Below are 19,653 nucleotides of genomic sequence, written 5' to 3'. Positions count from 1 at the left end.
AGAATGGCTAACCTTGCTAAAAAGGAAACTAAACAATAGGCCCTCCGGGCAGGTGTGTTAGGATTACATCACCTTATTGGGTTAAAGACCAATGTTATAACTCTTGGGAATATGTTCCAACCATCATATCTGACCGAGATTCAGGTCCGATTGGTGTCAGGATACCCCAGACCCAGGATGCCTGAGAAGAAAAGGTGCAACTCAAATTGATGAGATGACATTGTAAGATTCTTAGGAAATGAACTATGGAAGCAAGTTCCAAATCATGAGTTCATCATTAAACCAAGGAGAGGATGAGGAGGCTGCTGGTGGACTCAGTGACAATGAATCGAGATTTCCAAAAGATGGATTCCCACCAGTATTCGAACAAGGATATAACATTTGTCAGATCAAATGATATAATGAGGTATGCTCGAGGAAAACATGCACAGTTAATCATTGATTGAAAGGTGCACCCGAGATATGGGCTTAGGTAGCATGATCAATGTTAGAATGGTAATTCGATAACCCATGGTCTAAGAATGAAATATTGACCATTAACTTCAAAGCAATAGGGTTGCTAGAAGTTTTGAAGTTGCACATCATAGTTCAATTGTCAGTTTTCCGGTTAGAAACAACACGGGGACCAAGGAATGAACGTATATGGCAAGAAGTATCACCTGTATCAAGATCTCTTAAGAGGTGGTGAAATTCTCACGACTTTCTTGACATAAAAGATGGTAATACTTCCAAGGTAAAGAAGAACAACTGCTGGGTAGCAAGGATCTCAAGGTATAACACAAAACACAAACAAGTTTGTGTTGAACGGAAGGCAATAAAGTGGTCGATGATAACACGAATCATCGAGGGGCAAGGATGGTATTAACCATCAAGAATTCGATATATATCTTAGAAGAGCTTAGGATGTTAATGATGATCACGATACAGTTGTCGAGAGATTTCATGAAGATGTAATCGGTCGGCGATGCCATCAAGTCAAATGATGATGAAGCGAAAGGTTATGGGAACCAAGGGTACTGCATAAACTCGAAATCAAGTTTGGTGTTCAAGGAGAAATGATATGACGAGGAAGTTCGATGTAATATTAGCTCATTGTCAAAAATTGTGCTCCGAGAAGGACCAGGTAGCACAGTTAAAATTTATCACAAAAATGGTATAGCCGATCAGGCTAGCAATGACTTGAAGGATTATTAAATTCATAAGCAATGAATTTTTAAGTGTTATTGAATCGGAGTGCGGAATCGATTCACTTATCGGTGTTCTCGAGTGACTAATAACTCAGAACCCTGGGAAATCTGAAATCGGTGAGAAGCAATACTAGATGAAGACTCATAAGCAGTTATGTAGTATGGTGATATTCTCGAGATAACATAGGTGAAACTCGAAGGTAGATCGGAATAGAAACTAATCTGTATCGTAGACTTGCGATAGCAGATACTTTAATCTTGTCAGAATAGACGAGGCAATGGAATGGTTTCCTTTTAGATATAATGAATAAGGTTAGCATGGTCGGAACCATAACCACACGGGACCCAATTTATGATACTGGAAGAATTATTCAAATGATTAAATATTCTTGCAAGAAGCTTTCATGATAAGTCCCACATCGTGTCCGTGGGCATGAACATAAAGGTTCAAGGTCGACTCCCACTTCTGCAATGCATAACCTTTCATCCACTTCTCATTTTCGAAAAAGTTGTAGTGTTAAAAATTTATTTGGCAAAGCAACAGAAGAGTATGACTCACGAAAACTTTCGGGTTCATACGGTTTGGGGAAGGCATAGGTTCAACCCATCGGGGCATCTTAGAAACATATACCACAAGCTTCAAGAGTAACTATCACCATCTCGAAAGCAGAGCATGGTTGGCCAAATCATAGAATAGGATTTACCAGTGGCATTATGTATCAGGGAAAGGACTTCCAAAGTGATAGAATATGAGGGATGTTGTCAGATAAAACCCAACAAAGGATCTGGTGGTGATGTGAGCATCGGTACTCGACCAGAGGAAGAAGGGATGCAAGGAGATCAGATTATAGAAACAACTGACTAACTCAAAACTCAAATGCAGAAGAATTATGATTTCCAAATCAAAGGATCAAAAGCAAATGCTCTAATTAAGGATGGATAAGCTGAGCAGGCTTAGGGGTACAATCGATGACAATGTGATTGGTCGAGATCCAGCCCATGTTAAAATGACGTCTGAGCCGGAAGGATGAATTCTAGGATCTGATTGAGGATTGCGAGCATTCGCAACATATTGTATTAACGGACTCAAAATGATAATGACAAAGGATGTCAACGGAGATTACTAGAAATGTGAAATTAACCATAATGCAGACAGACAAGTATTTGCAGAGCAACATCGGGCAGAGGATTACCGGGAGATCAGGTAGTATTCCAATGTATCTTTGTGAATCATATGAACAAGGAGGGAAGAACGGATACTCGGTAAGTGCGAGGAATTATCCATAGGGGTTTTAATGCGGGAAAGGGCTGCAAAGCCGTGCGAACAAAGGATTCTCGGAACATCGAAGAATTTTTCAGGGTATCAAGTAATAACATGGGAAACTGGGATCGAACATATGAACGACAAGTGTAATTAGTTATCCATAAGGATTTATCAGTGGTCGGGAATTTTCAAAGTGATGGGCACATGTTCTCGGGAGAACCTCGAAGAATATCTTTGAAGTGTTCTGGTGAAGTAGGCGATCAACTGTAATAAAGGGCTCTCCGGGTGGATGTGATCACATGATCCTAATGTTAGAGTTAGTAAATTCATTTTAACCTGAATAGAAGAGAGGTCAGAGTCCCAGAGTATAAATGAGGAATAAAAGATCCTAATACCACCCAATGGCGATGTGGGCCCGTAAGCCGCACGGCCATGTTAGTAAAAAAATTCAATGACTAGACTCAACTTCGGCCAAGGAGTGTGGAAGGGGGATCCCTACAGGCAGTCGGCTCTGATACCAACTTGTGACGCCCCTTATTTGACCGTACACTAATCATACACGCAAACATGTACGATCAAGATCAGGGACTCACGGGAAGATATCACAACACAACCCTACCAATAAAATAAGTCATACAAGCATCATATTACAAGCCAGGGCCTCGTGGGCTCGAATACAAGAGCTCGATCATAGACGAGTCAGCGGAAGCAACAATATCTGAGTACAGACATAAGTTAAACAAGTTGCCATAAGATGGCTAGCACAAACTGGGATACATATCGACAGAGGCGCATGCCTCCTGCCTAGGATCCTCCTAAACTACTCTTGGTCGTCGTCGGCGGCCTGCACATAGTAGTAGGCACCTCCAGAGTAGTAGGAGTCATCATCGACGGTGGCGTCTGGCTCCTGGACTCCATCATCTGGTCGCAATAATCGGGTATAGAAAGGGGAAAAGGGGGGAGCAAAGCAACCGTGAGTACTCATCCAAAGTACTCGCAAGCAAGGAGCTACACTACATATGCATTGGTATTAATGAAAGGGGTAGTATATGTGGACTGCACTGCAGAATGCCAGAAAAAGAGGGGGATAGCTAGTCATATCGAAGACTACGCTTCTGGCAGCCTCCATCTTGAAGCAGTAGAAGAGAATAGATTGTAAGTTAACCAAGTATCATCGCATAGCATAATCCTACCCGGCGATCCTCTCCTCGTTGCCCTGTGAGAGAGCGATCACCGGGTTGTATCTGGCACTTGGAAGGGTGTATTTTATTAAGTATCCGGTTCTAGTTGCCATAAGGTCAAGGTACAACTCCGAGTCGTCCTTTTATCGAGGGACACGGCTATTCTAATAGATAAACTTCCCTGCACGGGTGCACCACATTTCCCAACACGCTCGATCCCCTTTGGATGGACACACTTTCCTAGGTCATGCCCAGCCTCGGAAGATCAACACGTCGTAGCCCTACCTTGGCACAACAGAGAGGTCACCACGCCGGTCTAAATCCTATGCGCGTAGGGGTCTAAGCCCATCGCCCATTGCACACCTGCACGTTGCGTACGCGGCCAGTGAGCAGACCTAGCAACCTCCATTACAAAGGAAATTGCGTTACGCGGTCCAACCCAGCGCGCGCCGCTCAGTCGCTGACGTCAGGAAGGCTTCGGCTGATACCACGACGTCGAGTGCCCATAATTGTTCCCGCATAGTTGGTTAGTGCGTATAGGCCAGTGGCCAGACTCAGGTCAAATACCAAGATCTCGTTAAGCATGTTATCTTGAAGTAACCATGAACGCCGACTAGGGCCAGGCCCACCTCTCTCCTGTGTGGGCTCAACCTGCCCTGTCGCTCCGCCACAAAGATCCACCCAGAGGGCCGTCGGGACAAAGGTCCTTTCAGCCCCCAATCCGTGAATCACTCGCGGGTACTCTACGAGCCGACATGTCTTTAGTCATCACATGTATCATGTATATGTATATAAGTATATACCCGTGATCACCTCCCTAGTGATCACGGCCCGATAGTATAGTACGGCAGACAGACAAGAATGTAGGGCCACTGATGATAAACTAGCAACCTATACTAAGCATTTAGGATTGCAGGTAAGGTATCAATCAATAGTAGCAAGGACAGGCTATGCATCAGAATAGGATTAACGAAAGCGGTAACATGGTACACTACTATAATGCAAGCAGTAGAGAGGAGAATAGGCGATGTTTGGTGATCAAGGGGGGGCTTTCCTGGTTGCTCTGGCAAGTAGGGGTCGTCAACAACGTAGTCGGTCGGGGCACCAGCAGCGGCGTCAGTCTCGTAGTCTACCGAAGAGAAGAGGGGGAAGAAACAATGAATACAATGCAAACAGATGCATAATGATGCATGACATGACTAGTAATGGTGCTAGGTGTGCCCTAACGCAGTAGGAGTTGATACCGGCGAAGGTGGAAAACAACGGGAAAGTATTCCCGGTGTTTGGCATCTCCGGATAGTCAAACTGGAGGGGGAAAGTTGTGTGTTCTCTATGCTAGGGGTGTGTGGTGGATGAACGGGCTGCGTATTCGGGTTCGTCTCGTCGTTCTGAGCAACTTTCATGTACAAAGTTTTTTCATCCGAGCTATGGATTATTTTATATTAATTTTTAAAGTTTTAATTCATTTTTAGAATTAATAGATTTAATTAAATTAGAAAATGCAATTATGACATCATCATGATGTCAGCATGATGTCAGTGGTCAACTCTGACCGTTGACTGGTCAAACTGACGCGTGGGTCCCGTCTGTCATAGACACATTACCCTAACTAACAGGTTAGTTAGTTTTAATCAGATATTTAGGTTCATTAAGTTTAATTAGTTTAATTAAAACAGATTAATTAAGTTAATTGATTAATTAATTATATTTTTATATTATATATTTTTAATCTTTTTTTGTTCTCTGGGGCGAGGCCCAATTGTCATAGGCATAGGGGGCCTAACAGGCACGCGGGCTAACGGGCGAAGGGTGGCGGGCGGTCGCTGCTGGCACCCGATAGGACACCTTGGGGAGGAGCGCATGGTGAGGGGGAGGGGGCTCGCGATGGTCGGCGGGCGGCGACGGCGGTACGGCGAGGACTCGGGAATGCGCTTGCGGCAGCAACAACGGGCAATATAGAGCGCAAGCAGCGGCAGGGTAAGAGCGGGGAGGGGCACCGCAGCGGGCCAGCAGCTACCGGAGCGGGCGGCGGCGCGGCGTGTGGCGGGGCCGTCGAGCTGGAGCGGGGCAAGGGACGGTGAGGGGGGCCGCCACGGGTGCAACCGGCGCGGGCGTGGCCGAGGGCGAACGCGGGTGGAGGTTGGGGGCCGCGGGAGAGGAGGCAGCGGGCGCACGCGGGTGGAGGTTGGGGGTGCCGTGGGAGAGGAGGCAGCGGGCGCGTGCAGCGGCAGGGCAGAGATGCGGGGGTGGGGGCGAGGCTCGACAACTCAGTAGTAGAAGCAGCTGCAGCGGAGGGGGGCGTGGTTGTGGGTGTGGGCGAGCGTGCACTGCAGGCAGTGGCGAGCGAGGGCGGCGCGCGCAGCCTGCGTGCGGGGCGAGCGAGCACGGGAGTCGTGGGCGACTTGCCGGGGCACGCTGACCACAGGGGGCAGAGAGGGAGCACGGGGCGTGCTCACGTTCGTTGTAGGGAAGGGAGGCGGCGTGGCTCGATGGCGTTCGGCGAGGAGGAGGATGAGGACGAGCGACGGAGACAGGAAGGCGCCATCAACGACGGCGGGTGGCGGCGGCTCCAGCGGGGGGTTCCAGGCGGCGGCGGCGGCGGTGAGCGCCCCCGATCCAGATCGGGGGGGATGAGAACCGAGCGAGAGGGGGGATCGGGGGAACTGGGGTCGTGGGGGGTTGTGGGTGTTGGTCGAGCTAGGTTTTGGGCACGGCAGGCGAGAGGCGCGGGTGGGCCGGTGGGCCGGCCGGCTGTGTCGCAGCCCGGTTGGCCACATTTTTTGTTTTCATTTTTCTTTTGTTTAAGTTTTTATTCTTTATTTATTTCACTTTCTATTTTTTATTTTAGTTAGAAATAAATACCTAACTGATTCCTAAATCAGTCTAAACCATTGTACTAGTGCCACAGTAATTGTTAACCCAAAACAAAATATTTTAATATTTAATAAAATGCAATATGTATTTATTTAATTGTTTTAACTACTGTTTTAATTACCTAAGTGCATTTAAACCTTTTATAACAATGTGGTTTCTCCACCATTTCTACTTACGGCTCGCTCCGAACATTTTTAGTTTTAATATTTGAAAACTTTTATTGTTTGCTATGAATTTGAATTCGAATCGATTTCAAACTAGTGTGAGATTAGTAACAGTAACCGTGGTGACGTGGCACCATTAATGTGGGACTAATTATCCGGGCGTCACACCCAAAATGACAGATATGCAAATCTTACCCAATTGTTTGTACGTCCTTGCACATAGGTCATGCAAAACAACCGTTTGCGTTGAAGGGATGCATAAATCTTGCTTGGCACATTTTCCCTTGGCTTCCTGGGGAAGCTGTCGGTTTGCATACAAGTGTTCTAACTAAAACGTTTGCGATGAGTGTTTTATATTTAGAAACCATTGACGTTTTTTCAAAAGAAAATCGTTTGATAAGTCTGTACATTAAGAGAGAAAAACGCAGGTTCGTTCGAACCATATCTTTCATTCATTCACACTACGAATTTATATTCATATGATCGAGAATTCGAGATACAGTATTAAACCCCAAAAAAACTATTTCCGGCGGCGGCAGAGATGGCATGCCACGCCGTCGTTGTCATTGTCGTCCTCCGGGACGCCGTTGTTGAAGTCTTCAAGGTAGCACAAAATGTTCTTCACTTATAAATCAAACATCACGTCGTCGCGCGATCAACTGGCCTCACTAAGAGGTAGCGGTTGACGGCAGCGTCCCATGCTGATGAGGGGGGCGCGCGCACGGGCACGGGCGTGGCGGGTGCAGCCAAATGCACGGGGACCGGCACCGCGATGGGTTGAGGGCCATGCACGGCCAGGGGCACGGGCGCGGCAGGTGCAACCAAGCGCACGGGGGTCGGTGCCACGATGGGTGGAGGGGCGCGCATGGGCACGGGCACGGGCATTGGCACTGGCATGTACACGACCTCATGCGGGTCCGCGGAGACCTCGCGGATGCCCGCAGCTTCCAGCTCTGCGATAGTGCTCGGCGACCAGCCTGTCAATGCTACGGGGATGGTCATTGGCGGGGCGCGGGGATGGGAGCTAGGACGAGAGCGAGGGCAGCAACCGCCACGGCCAGCTCGTTCTGGGCCATGTCCATGAGGCCCCATTCTTATTTATTTTCTATCTCCTTCGGCTCGGAGTCGATTTCACCAAACTTGAAGAATAGTAGCAGATGATCATTCTGTGCCATGGCGTTGGTGGAGGTCTGCGGGAGGGGGAATGGGAGGCGAACAGTAAGGCCGACTGTATTAAACAGCGGCTCGGGCGCCATTAATGGAGAGGAAGGAGGGCGGCCATGGAAGTCAAAGGGCCCCCTTTCCCAGTGAGCCTGCGCAGCGCACAGCTCGCGCGCTTCTCGGTGAGCCTGCGCATTGGAGGATAGCTTGCACGCCTCTCGGTCAGCCTGCGCATCGGACTGCGCTCGCACGCCTCCCGTTCAGTCACGGTCAAGCAGTAGTCCGCACGGCACCTCCTACAGCTATTAAAACCAAGACACATGGCATCATGTGAATGGTTAACAGAACGCACACGGTTTGTATTATACAAACGTTTGAGATATTAAAGTGGTAGCTATTTTTCAAAATGCCTTTGTTGGTTGTCATTATTCGAGTGCGCCTTCTCCCAAAATGGACACGAAAAATGCCACGGCATGTCGGGTGCCATTCCATGATAGCATGCCAAGTTTCATGAATTTCAGACGAGTTTTGAATTTATTAGAATTTAAAAACCAGACATCTCAATGTTTTACCGGCAATCAACAGTGCCCTGGTGTTTGAAATTCATTCCCATTTCTTGCATGGGACCTAAGCATGCACCCAAGGACACATATTTGATTTTCCAACCAATTTATATGCACTAGAGCATGTGCATGTAGTTCAAATTTGAATTATGCACATAAATGCATTGAAAACTCAGTTAATGCATAAAAATGTCCAAACGAACCACGAAAAATCTCAAAAATTGACACAACACTCCTGTTGTTCTATGTTGACACGAGAAATTTTTTGAAAGCAATAAGAGGCAATGGATATCATTTCGTCCCCAAAGGTGCGATGTTCCCTACCGAACCATCATGCTTGTTGTGAGAAGCTCTGGTATGTGAGAAGCATATACCCGAACCTGCCACAAATGGGACAACATTTTTAACACAGCATGTTGATGCCGCTCCATGATAGCATGCCAAGTTTCATGAATTTCAGACGAGTTTTGGATTTACTAGAATTTAAAAACCAAGCATCTCAACGTTTTGCCGGCAATCAAAAGTGCCATGGTGTTTGAATTTCATTCCCATCTCTTGCATGGGGCCTAGAAATTCACCCAAGGACACAGATTAGATTTTTCAACCAATCTTAGTGCATTGGAGCATGTGCTTGTAGTTCAAATTTGAATTATGCACATAAAATGCCTAGAAAACCCAGTTAATGCCTAAAAATGTCCAAACGAACCCCAAAAATCACAAAAATTGACACAACACTCCTGTTGTTCTATGTTGACACTAGAAATTTTTTGAAAGCAATAAGAGGCAATGGATATCGTTTCGTCCCCAAAGGTGGGACGTTCCCTATTGAAACCATCATGCTTGTTGTGAGAAGCTCTGGTTTGTGAGAAGATTATACCCGAACCTGCCCCAAATGGGACAATTTTTTTTACCAAGGCATGTTGATGCCGCTCCATGGTAGCATGCCAAGTTTCATAAATTTCAGACGAGTTTTGGATTTACTAGAATTTAAAAACCAGGCATCTCAACATTTTGCCGGCAGTCAACAGTGACCTGGTGTTTGAAATTCATTCCCATCTCTTGCATGGGACCTAGAAATTCACCCAAGGACACACATGTGATTTTTTTCAACCAACTTTAGTGCATTGGAGCATGTGCTTGTAGTTTAAATTTGAATTATGCACATAAAATGCCTAAAAACCCAGTTAATGTATAAAAAATGCCAAACGAACCCCGGAAAATTCCAAGATTAAACACAACACTCGTGTTGTTCTATGTTGACACTAGAAAGTTTTTGAAAGCAATAAGAGGCAATGGATATCGTCCCGTCCCCAAAGGTGGTACATTCCCTATCGAAACCATCATGCTTGTTGTGAGAAGCTCTGGTTTGTGAGAAGCTTATACCCGAACCTGCGCCAAATGGGACAATTTTTTTACCACAGCATGTTGATGCCGCTCCATGATAGCATGCCAAGTTTCATGAATTTTAGACGAGTTTTGGATTTACTAGAATTTAAAACCAGACATCTCAACGTTTTGCCAGCAATCAACAGTGCCATGGTATTTGAATTTCATTCTCATCTCTTGCATGGGACCTAGAAATTCACCCAAGGACACACATGTGATTTTTCAACCAACTTTGGTGCATTGGAGCATGTGCTTGTAGTTCAAATTTGAATTATGCACACAAAATGCCTAGAAAACCCAGTTAATGTATAAGAAAGGCCAAACGAACCCCGACAAATTCCAAGATTAAAACAACACTCATGTTGTTATATGTTGACACTAGAAAGTTTTTGAAATCAATAAGAGGCAACGGATATCGTCCCGTCCCCAAAGGTGGTACATTCCCTACCGAAACCATCATGCTTGTTGTGAGAAGCTCTGGTTTGTGAGAAACTAATACCCAAACATGGCCCAAATGGGACAAAATTTTCACCATGGCATGTTGATGTCGCTCCATGACAGCATGCCAAGTTTCATGAATTTCAGAAGGGTTTTGGATTTACTAGAATTTAAAAACCAGGTATCTCAATGTTTTGCCGGTAATCAGTAGTGCCCTAGTGTTTGAAATTCATTCCCATCTCTCGCATGTGACCTAGAAATTCACCCAAGGACACACATGTGATTTTTCAACCAGCTTTGGTGCATTGGAGCATGTGATTGTAGTTCAAATTTGAATTATGCACATAAAATGCCTAGAAAACCCAGTTAATATATAAAAAAGGCCAAACGAACCCCTAAAAATTCCAAGATTAAACACAACACTCTTGTTGTTCTATGTTGACACTAGAAAATTTTTGAAAGCAATAAGAGGCAATGGATATCGTCCCGTCCCCAAAGGTGGTACGTTCCCCATCGAAACCATCATGCTTGTTGTGAGAAGCTCTAATTTGTGAGAAGCTTATACCTAAACCAGCCCCAAATGGGACAAAATTTTCACCATGGCATGTTGATGCCGCTCCATGATAGCATGCCAAGTTTCATGAATTTCAGACGAGTTTTGGATTTACTGGAATTTAAAAACCAGGTATATCAACATTTTGCCGGCAATCAACATTTCCCTGGTGTTTGAAATTCATTCCCATCTCTTGCATGGGACCTAGAAATTCATCCAAGGACACACATGTGATTTTTCAACCAACTTTAGTGAATTGGAGCATGTGCTTGTAGTTCAAATTTGAATTATGCACATAAAATGCCTAGAAAACCCAGTTAATGTATAAAAAGGCCAAACGAACCCCAAAAAATTCATTCCCATTTCTTGCATGGGACCTAAGCATGCACTGAAGGGCACGTATTTGATTTTTCAACCAATTTGTATGCACCGGAGCATGTGCATGTAGTTTAATTTTGAATTGTGCACTTGAAATGGCTAGAAAACCAGTTTAATGTATAAAATGTCCAAACGAACCCTGAATAATTCCAATTCTTTTACGACACACATATAGTTACATGTTCACTGCAGATAAAAGGTCTAGCAATTCAAACAGCGTCCATTGCCGCTGTGACCCCATTTTGTAATTCAAATCAAGTAGACCCCACACAGTTTAATATCACCAACCATGTGAGATGTAGTACAAAATATCTTGGAGCATTGTCGGTGTATATAGTACGCCTATGGCTTATGCGAGAATGTGCATCGGCTACAGTCCACAGCCGGCATGTCAAGCACACTAGCTCACTCCCCAAAAACTCCCGCCTCTGCATCCCTCGCAGTCTCGAAAATATCTACCGCCTGGAAGGTTTTAATGTTTGATAGCACACGATTAGTATGTGCGGACCGTGTGCGATGTCTGTTACTCCCGCTCTGCTTCAGTCCCTTGATTCAAATTTTTAGTAGCCCCGGCACTTTAATCCCGCCTCTGCATCCCTCGCAATCTCAAAAATATCTGCTCACCCTTGATCCAAATTTTTAGTAGCCCCGCCTTGTTACTCCCACCTAGTAAATTTTTTAGTTGCCGTGGTATTTCCTCAAACACAACCTCCGCTCACACAGACACACACAACCATCGAAACCATTGGTAGGTCGCCACCATCGCCGACGCCTCCATCCTCAACCTCTGCCTGTGTGCTGGTGAGCTCGAGGAGCCAATGGCCAAAAAGAGGTTTACCACGGCCTTTTCGCCCGACGCCGGCGAGGTGGCCACCGAGGTGTCCCCGTCGTCCTCCGCAGGCCTGATCCGCCGTCGCCGGTCCCCGATCCGCCCATCACCGTGCCCTACGCCGGTTCGAGAACTTACCCGTCCTCCCCCAGACCCGGCAGCCAACGAAGTCCTTCCGACAGCGGCGGTGGGGGACGTGGGTCGCTGAGATTACAGATCAAGAGACCCACACCCGCCGGTGGCTCGGTAGCTTCCACACGGCTGAGCTCGCGACCATGGAGTACGACCGCTTGCAGGTCCGCTACCACAGCGCGGCGGCTAGGCTCAATTTCCCCTTCGGCACATGTTCGGTCGACCTCGTTCCGCCGGAGCCAGGGTGGTGAGCTCGGCTATGGCACGGGAGGACCGCGAGGCGTGGGAGCGCCTCGAGGCCGAGGCCGCCAACGAGGCCTACATGCAAGAGCTCCGCCGGCAACACCCAAAGCTCATGGAGGCGGAGTGGGCGATCTTTGCCGACGTGGAGGGGGCGAGGTTATCGCGCTCTCCTCCAATGATGAGGTCGAAGGCGGCGAGGACGGCGGTGCGGAGGGCGGCAAGGTTATTACGCTCTCCTCTGATGACGAGGTCGAAGGCGGTGGCGACGGCGACGCGGAGGGCATCGAGGTGGGCCACGAGGATGAGGAGATCAACATCGACGAGTGGAGGAGTGCCTTCCCCAATGACCCCGACGACGGTACTGGCCCGGACCCGGCTCGCGGCACACCATACATGACGAGGAAGGATTGGCTCGACCTCTACTTCTACCGAAAGTAGTTCAGCTTAGTTTAACATGCCTTTTCATTTTTCAATTGTTGTTTAGCAACATGCATTGTACTGAATGACTAAATATGCAATCCCGGGCTACATAGCAACAAGGAAGAGTGTTACCTTAATGTTCTGATGATGTCTAGATATACATGTAATAAAATCTTATATGATGGGATGGATGGAGTGTTATACTACATCATTTTTCAATTGTTGTTTAGCTTCTAATATTAACTTGGTGCTTTTAGGTACATATATCATTGCCGAAGATCCACACTTCGACCCTTTCTGCGTATGGGGCAATGAGATATTCATGAACCAGCATCAAGTGAGGAAACTGATAAAGATTGTTATTAAAATGGGTCAAAAGATGTCAATCGAACTATTTGTTTACACTTTATGCAAGACAACAATGAACTGCAGGATGGTAAGTAAGAACCCTGTAGCCTTCTTTTTACTGCCTGTAATGAGTTGTGTTAGATGACAATATCTAAAGCTTTTTTCTTTTGCAGTGGATCCTGAAGCAGTTTACTCAAGATTACCTCTCAAAATACATGATTGGCGGCCGGCCATCGCAAGGGGTTGTACTAGAGTCTTGCATGCCTTCTGCATCCAAGAGAGCACAATAGGGCCATTCCACTTCACCTTGTTCAGCAACTGGAATGTCTGTCGCCTCTTTCTTTACCATCTATAATAGTACAAGTATAGAACCATGGTACATCATTCTTTATTTGGTGATTATGTAATTCTTAAACATATGTACCTGTGAATCAATAATGCATTGGTTGTTTGAACCTGATGGATATGAATAAAGCTATAGCCTACTTTCAAGTTTAAATTAGGTACAATTTTAAATAGCGGTAATTAAATTAGGGTGAAATTACGTTGTGCGGGTCATTATGGCACACATGGTTGGTAAAACACAAACGTTTGCGATATACACCATAATCCGAGACGGTTCATAGAGAGGAAACGTGTGCAAGCATGCACACAGTTGCCGTTTGCAAAGCGTGTGTGATGTCAAAAACTATCGCATACAGTGCGGAAAAACTAAATATGTGTGGTTGTCTACCTATCGTACACGGTTTATAATCATGAACTGTTTGTGATGTGCTAGGCATCGTAAAACTCCTGTGCCTAGAAAACTCCTATGCCTGGAATCTGCCTGGTTTTAGGCAGAACCACAAAACTCCGACTGTGATGGCAATGCGAGCACAAATGAGTAGCAAGGATGAAGCATTTGGGATATTCGAGATATCAGAAACGGTTATATTGGGACAACTGTATGCATGAAGGCTCCATGTCCCCGACGGTTTCTGGGTCGTGTGGGAAGGACCCCCCTATCGCCCACACTCACTTGGCGACGGTTCCAAATGCCGTCGCGGAAAGGGGTTAAAAACCGTTTGTTTAGGACCGACGCACACTAGTGGCTGTCAATGGAAATAAGCTCTCAACTATTTTGAAATAGACAATATAAATTACTTAATAAATATGTTTGAGAAACTCACATAGAGGTAGAAGTGGAAGCGTATCAACAAGGACCCAAATGTCGATATTAGCTTCATCGATATTATCTTCATCGACATTATCTTCGTCCATGTCATCTTCAGGATCACCAAGATCGAAGGTGACATGCATACCCTCCTGAAAATCATATGCCTTGCACAGTGCTTCCCAATTCGAGCAACCAAAATGGGATACGCTCTCCGAATTGTATAGCTTTACAGCAAAAGCATAACCATGATGGGTCCTGAGACGAACTATCTTTGAAATTCAGATGCTCCAAGACATAGTGTCTTGCATGGCATGGGATAAGCTAGTCGAATTGTAAAAGACGGAAATTACATGTTGAAGAAGTAGAAGTCATGCTTAATTATGAAAAAAGACTTGTCGTTGCGTACCATTTCAACATCGAAGGTCTCGTCGAGCTTAATACTGAAGCGCCGACCGTCTACCAGGTGAGGCCTGTCGCACAGATCCCGGTCGTCGCAGCAGTAGTCGCACTCCGGGATCCTATCGTCGTCGTCAGACATTTCCTATGTTCATAATTTAAAGATTAAACTTCTAAAATTTAATATATGTACTACAAAAACTAAATTAGATCATTATTATTCATCACGGGTTGACTATCAGTCTATTGAGTCTTTTCATGAAAACTCTCATCTCATGTGGTTTATATGGTGGACACTCCCTCATAGTTATTTCGACCGCCGGTGATGGTAGCTCCTCCCTTCATTCCCGAGTGCATTACACCAAAATGTCTAGCACACGGGAACGAAGGAGAAGCGACCTCCACGACAACAGTCAGGATTCTTCCTCTCTGACATTTGCGACCGTCGGTGATGGTCGTTCTTCTCTTCCTTCCCGCGCATTACCAAAAGGTCTATCACGAGAAAGAAGAGGAAGAACGACCCCCACGACAACAGTCGGCATTCTTCTTCTCTCATATATGGTGGAGTCCCAATAGACTTAAAGTCAACCCGAAATGTCGTTTAATTATCTTTCTAGAAAATCTGGACCGCTCGATATTTCCTACATATTCTAGCACAAGTCAAGCCAAAATGCACGGAAACATCCCGCATGACCTTTTCTAAAAAGGACATATATCGGGTGCGTGAAATTTGCCGGAATGGAAATTAATCAACACTCCGGCAAAACATAGACCACTCTGAGGTGTTCCCTGCAAACATAGGCCACTTCGGCAAGCACTAGTAGTACACAACACTACATATCACATGTCTAAATCTCCATCATATTTGAAAGACCTACGTTGAAAATTTTCTATTCCAAGGAAATTGTCACGGCTACTCATCTAGCTACTACTCTACTACATCTATCAAAACATCTACATCATCATCGACATGGGGATTTGGCTGGTCTCACCTCGAGGTCGGAGGGGGTCGGTGATGGGGACGACGGCAGGGATGATGCAGGGGCTCCTTGATTTATACAAAAACATCATTATCCTCATATTAGGACTTAGTGAAACCCTATAAGATATTAAATAAACATTATTATGCTGATTCAAAAGACCTACATTTACTAAAAATTTGTAAAACCTAGTTCTAACCCTAGCAGCTATCCATCCATCCATCTATCTATCCAAAGCAGTACTAAAAAACTAGTTTAATCGATCTGTCTATCCAAGCATTACAAAAGTAATAATTCATATTTAGTGCTCTAATGATGAAATGGGCTCATATATATGAACACCCAGGGTTCATATATATAAACAAAATTAGTAAAATACTACCTACCTATTCTACAATCAAATTCTAACTAATTTTTATTACTAAAAATTTGTATACCTAATTTTTTACTCAAAATTTCTATACAGAGAGAGGTGGAGGAGGGAGGAGGGAGGAGTGAGGAGGAGGAGGGAGGACAGGGAGGCCGAAGGAGGAGTGAGGAGGGCAGTGGGAGGAGGGAGGAGAGGGCGGCCGGAGTAGGATGGAGGAGGGCAGCGGGAGGAGTGAGGAGTGAGGAGGGTAATGGGAGGAGGGAGATGAAGGAAATATGCCCTAGAGGCAATAATAAAGTTATTATTTATTTCCTTATATCATGATACATGTTTATCATTCATGCTATAATTGTATTAACCGGAAACTTAGTACATGTGTGAATACATAGACAAACAGAGTGTCACTAGTATGACTGTAATTGACTAGCTCGTTGAATCAAAGATGGTTAAGTTTCCTAGCCATAGACATGAGTTGTCATTTGATTAACGGGATCACATCATTAGAGAATGATGTGATTGACTTGACTCATTCCGTTAGCTTAGCACGATGATCGTTTAGTTTGTTGCTACTGCTTTCTTCATGACTTATACGTGTTCCTCTAACTATAAGATTATGCAACTCCCGAATATCGGAGGAACACTTTGTGTGCTACCAAACGTCACAACGTAAATAGGTGATTATAAAGGTGCTCTACAGGTGTCTCCGATGGTACTTGTTGAGTTGGCATAGATCGAGATTAGGATTTGTCACTCTGATTGTCGGAGAGGTATCTGTGGGCCCTCTCAGTAATGCACATCACTATAAGCCTTGCAAGCAATGTAACTAATGAGTTTGTTGCGGGATGATGTATTACGGAACGAGTAAAGAGACTTGCCGTAACGAGATTGAGCTAGGTATTGAGATACCGACGATCGAATCTCGGGCAAGTAACATACCGATGACAAAGGGAACAACGTATGTTGTTATGCGGTTTGACCGATAAAGATCTTTGTAGAATGTGTAGGAGCCAATATGAGCATCCAGCTTCCGCTATTGGTTATTGACCGAAGACGTGTCTCAGTCATGTCTACATAGTTCTTGAACCCGTAGGGTCCGCACGCTTAACGTTCGGTGACGATCGGTAATATGAGTTTATGTGTTTCGATGTACCGAAGGTAGTTTGGAGTCCCGGATGAGATCGGGGACGTGACGAGGAGTCTTGAAATGGTCGAGATGTAAAGATCGATATATTGGACGACTATATTCGGACATCGGAAAGGTTTCGAGTGATTCGGGTATTTTTCGGAGTATCGGAGAGTTACGGGAATTCGCCGGGGAGTATATGGGGCTTATTGGGCTTTAGGGGAAAGAGAGAGGGGAGGCTACGCGCCCCCCAAGGCTTAGTCCGAATTGGACTAGGGGGAGGGGCTGCGCCCCCTCCTTCCTTCTCTTCTCTTTTCCCTTTACTTTTCTCCTACTCCTACTACATGGAAGGGGGGAATCCTACTCTCGGTGGGAGTAGGACTCCCCAGGGCGCGCTATAGTAGAGGACCGGCCCTCCCCTCCTCCACTCCTTTATATACGGGGGCAGGGGGCACCCTAGGACACACAAGTTGATTGATCCAAGCCGTGTGTGGTGCCCCCCTCCACCATAATCCACCTCGATCATATCGTAGCGATGCTTAGGCGAAGCCCTGCGTCGGTAGCAACATCATCGCCGTCATCACACCGTCGTGCTGACGGAACTCTCCCGTGAAGCTTTGCTGGATCGAAGTTCGTGGGACTCATCGAGCTGAACGTGTGCTGAACTTGGAGGTGCCGTGCGTTCGGTACTTGGATCGTTCAGATCGTGAAGACGTATGACTACATCAACCGCATTCTCATAACGCTTCCGCTTACGGTCTACGAGGGTACGTGGACGATACTCTTCTCTCTCATTGCTATGCATCACCATGATCTTGCGTGTGTGTAGGATTTTTTTTTTGAAATTACTACGTTCCCCAACAGTGGTATCCGAGCCAGGTTTATGCATAGATGTTATATGCACGAGTAGAACACAAAGGAGTTGTGGGCGTGGGTATATACATATTTCTTGCCATCACTAGTTGATTCTTGATTCAACAGCATTGTTGGATGAAGCGGCCTAGACCGACATTACGCGTACGCTTATGCGAGACTGGTTCTACCGACGTGCTTCGCACACAGGTGGCTAGTGGGTGTCTGTTTCTCTAGCTTTACTTGAATCGGATTCAATGAACAGGGTTCTTTCTGAAGATCAAAAAGCAATCACTATACTGCATTGTGTTTGATGCGTAGGTAAGAACGGTTCTTGCTCAGCCCGTAGCAGCCACGTAAAACTTGCAACAACAAAGTAGAGGACGTCTAACTTGTTTTTGCAGGGCATGTTGTGATGTGATATGGTCAAGACGTGATGAGATATAAATTTGTGTATGAGATGATCATGTTTTGTTAAAGTTATCGGCAGCTGGCAGGAGCCTTATGGTTGTCTCTTTATTGCATAAGATGCAAGTGCCATGTAATGCTTTACTTTATCGCTATGCGATAGCAATAGTTGCAAAAGCAATAGCTGGTGAGACGACCATGTGACGACACGTTGATAAAAGATCAAGATGATGGAGATCATGGTGTCATGCCGGTAACAATGGAGATCATGACAGTACTTTGGAAAGATCAAAGGCACAAGATGATGATGGCCATATCATGTCACATATTTTTTTGATTGCATGTGATGTTTATCTTTTATACATCTTATTTTGCTTAGTTCGGCGGTAGCTTTATAAGATGATCACTTACTATAAATTTCAAGGTACAAGTGTTCTCCCTGAGTATGCACCGTTGCCAAAGTTCGTCGTGCCGAGACACCACGTGATGATCGGGTGTGATAAGCTCTACGTTCACATACAACGGGTGCAAGCCAGTTTTGCACATGCAGAAATACTCGGGTTAAACTTGATGAGCCTAGCATATGCAGATATGGCCTCGAAACACTGGAGATCGAAAGGTCGAGCGTGAATCATATAGTATTTATGATCAACATAATGATGTTCACCATTGAAAACTACTCAATCTCACGTGATGATCGGACATGGTTTAGTTGATTTGGATCACGTGATCATTTAGATGACTAGAGGGATGTCTATCTAAGTGGAAGTTCTTAAGTAATATGATTAATTGAACTTAAATTTGTCATGAACTTAGTCCTGATAGTATTTGCATATCTATGTTGTAGATCAATAGCTCGCACATAGCTTCCCCGTTTATTTTTGATATGTTCCTAGAGAAAAATAAATTGAAAGATGTTAGTAGCAATGATGTGGATTGGATCCGTGATTTGAGGATTATCCTCATTGTTGCACAGAAGAATTATGTCCTTGATGCACCGCTAGGTGACGGACCTATTGCAGGAGCATATGTAGACGTTATGAACGTTTGGCAAAGCTTGGTATGATGACTACTTGATAGTTTAGTGCACCATGCTTTACGGCTTAGAACCGGGACTTCAAAAATGTTTTGAACGCCAGGAGCATATAAGATGTTCCAAGAGTTGAAATTAATATTTCAGACTCATGCCCATGTCGAAAGGTATGAGACCTTTGACAAGTACTATGCCTACAAAATGGAGGAGAATA

This window comes from Triticum urartu, chromosome 5 (genome assembly GCF_003073215.2).
Source record: "Triticum urartu cultivar G1812 chromosome 5, Tu2.1, whole genome shotgun sequence".
Taxonomy (NCBI): domain Eukaryota; kingdom Viridiplantae; phylum Streptophyta; class Magnoliopsida; order Poales; family Poaceae; genus Triticum; species Triticum urartu.
This window is presented reverse-complemented; position numbering follows the sequence as displayed.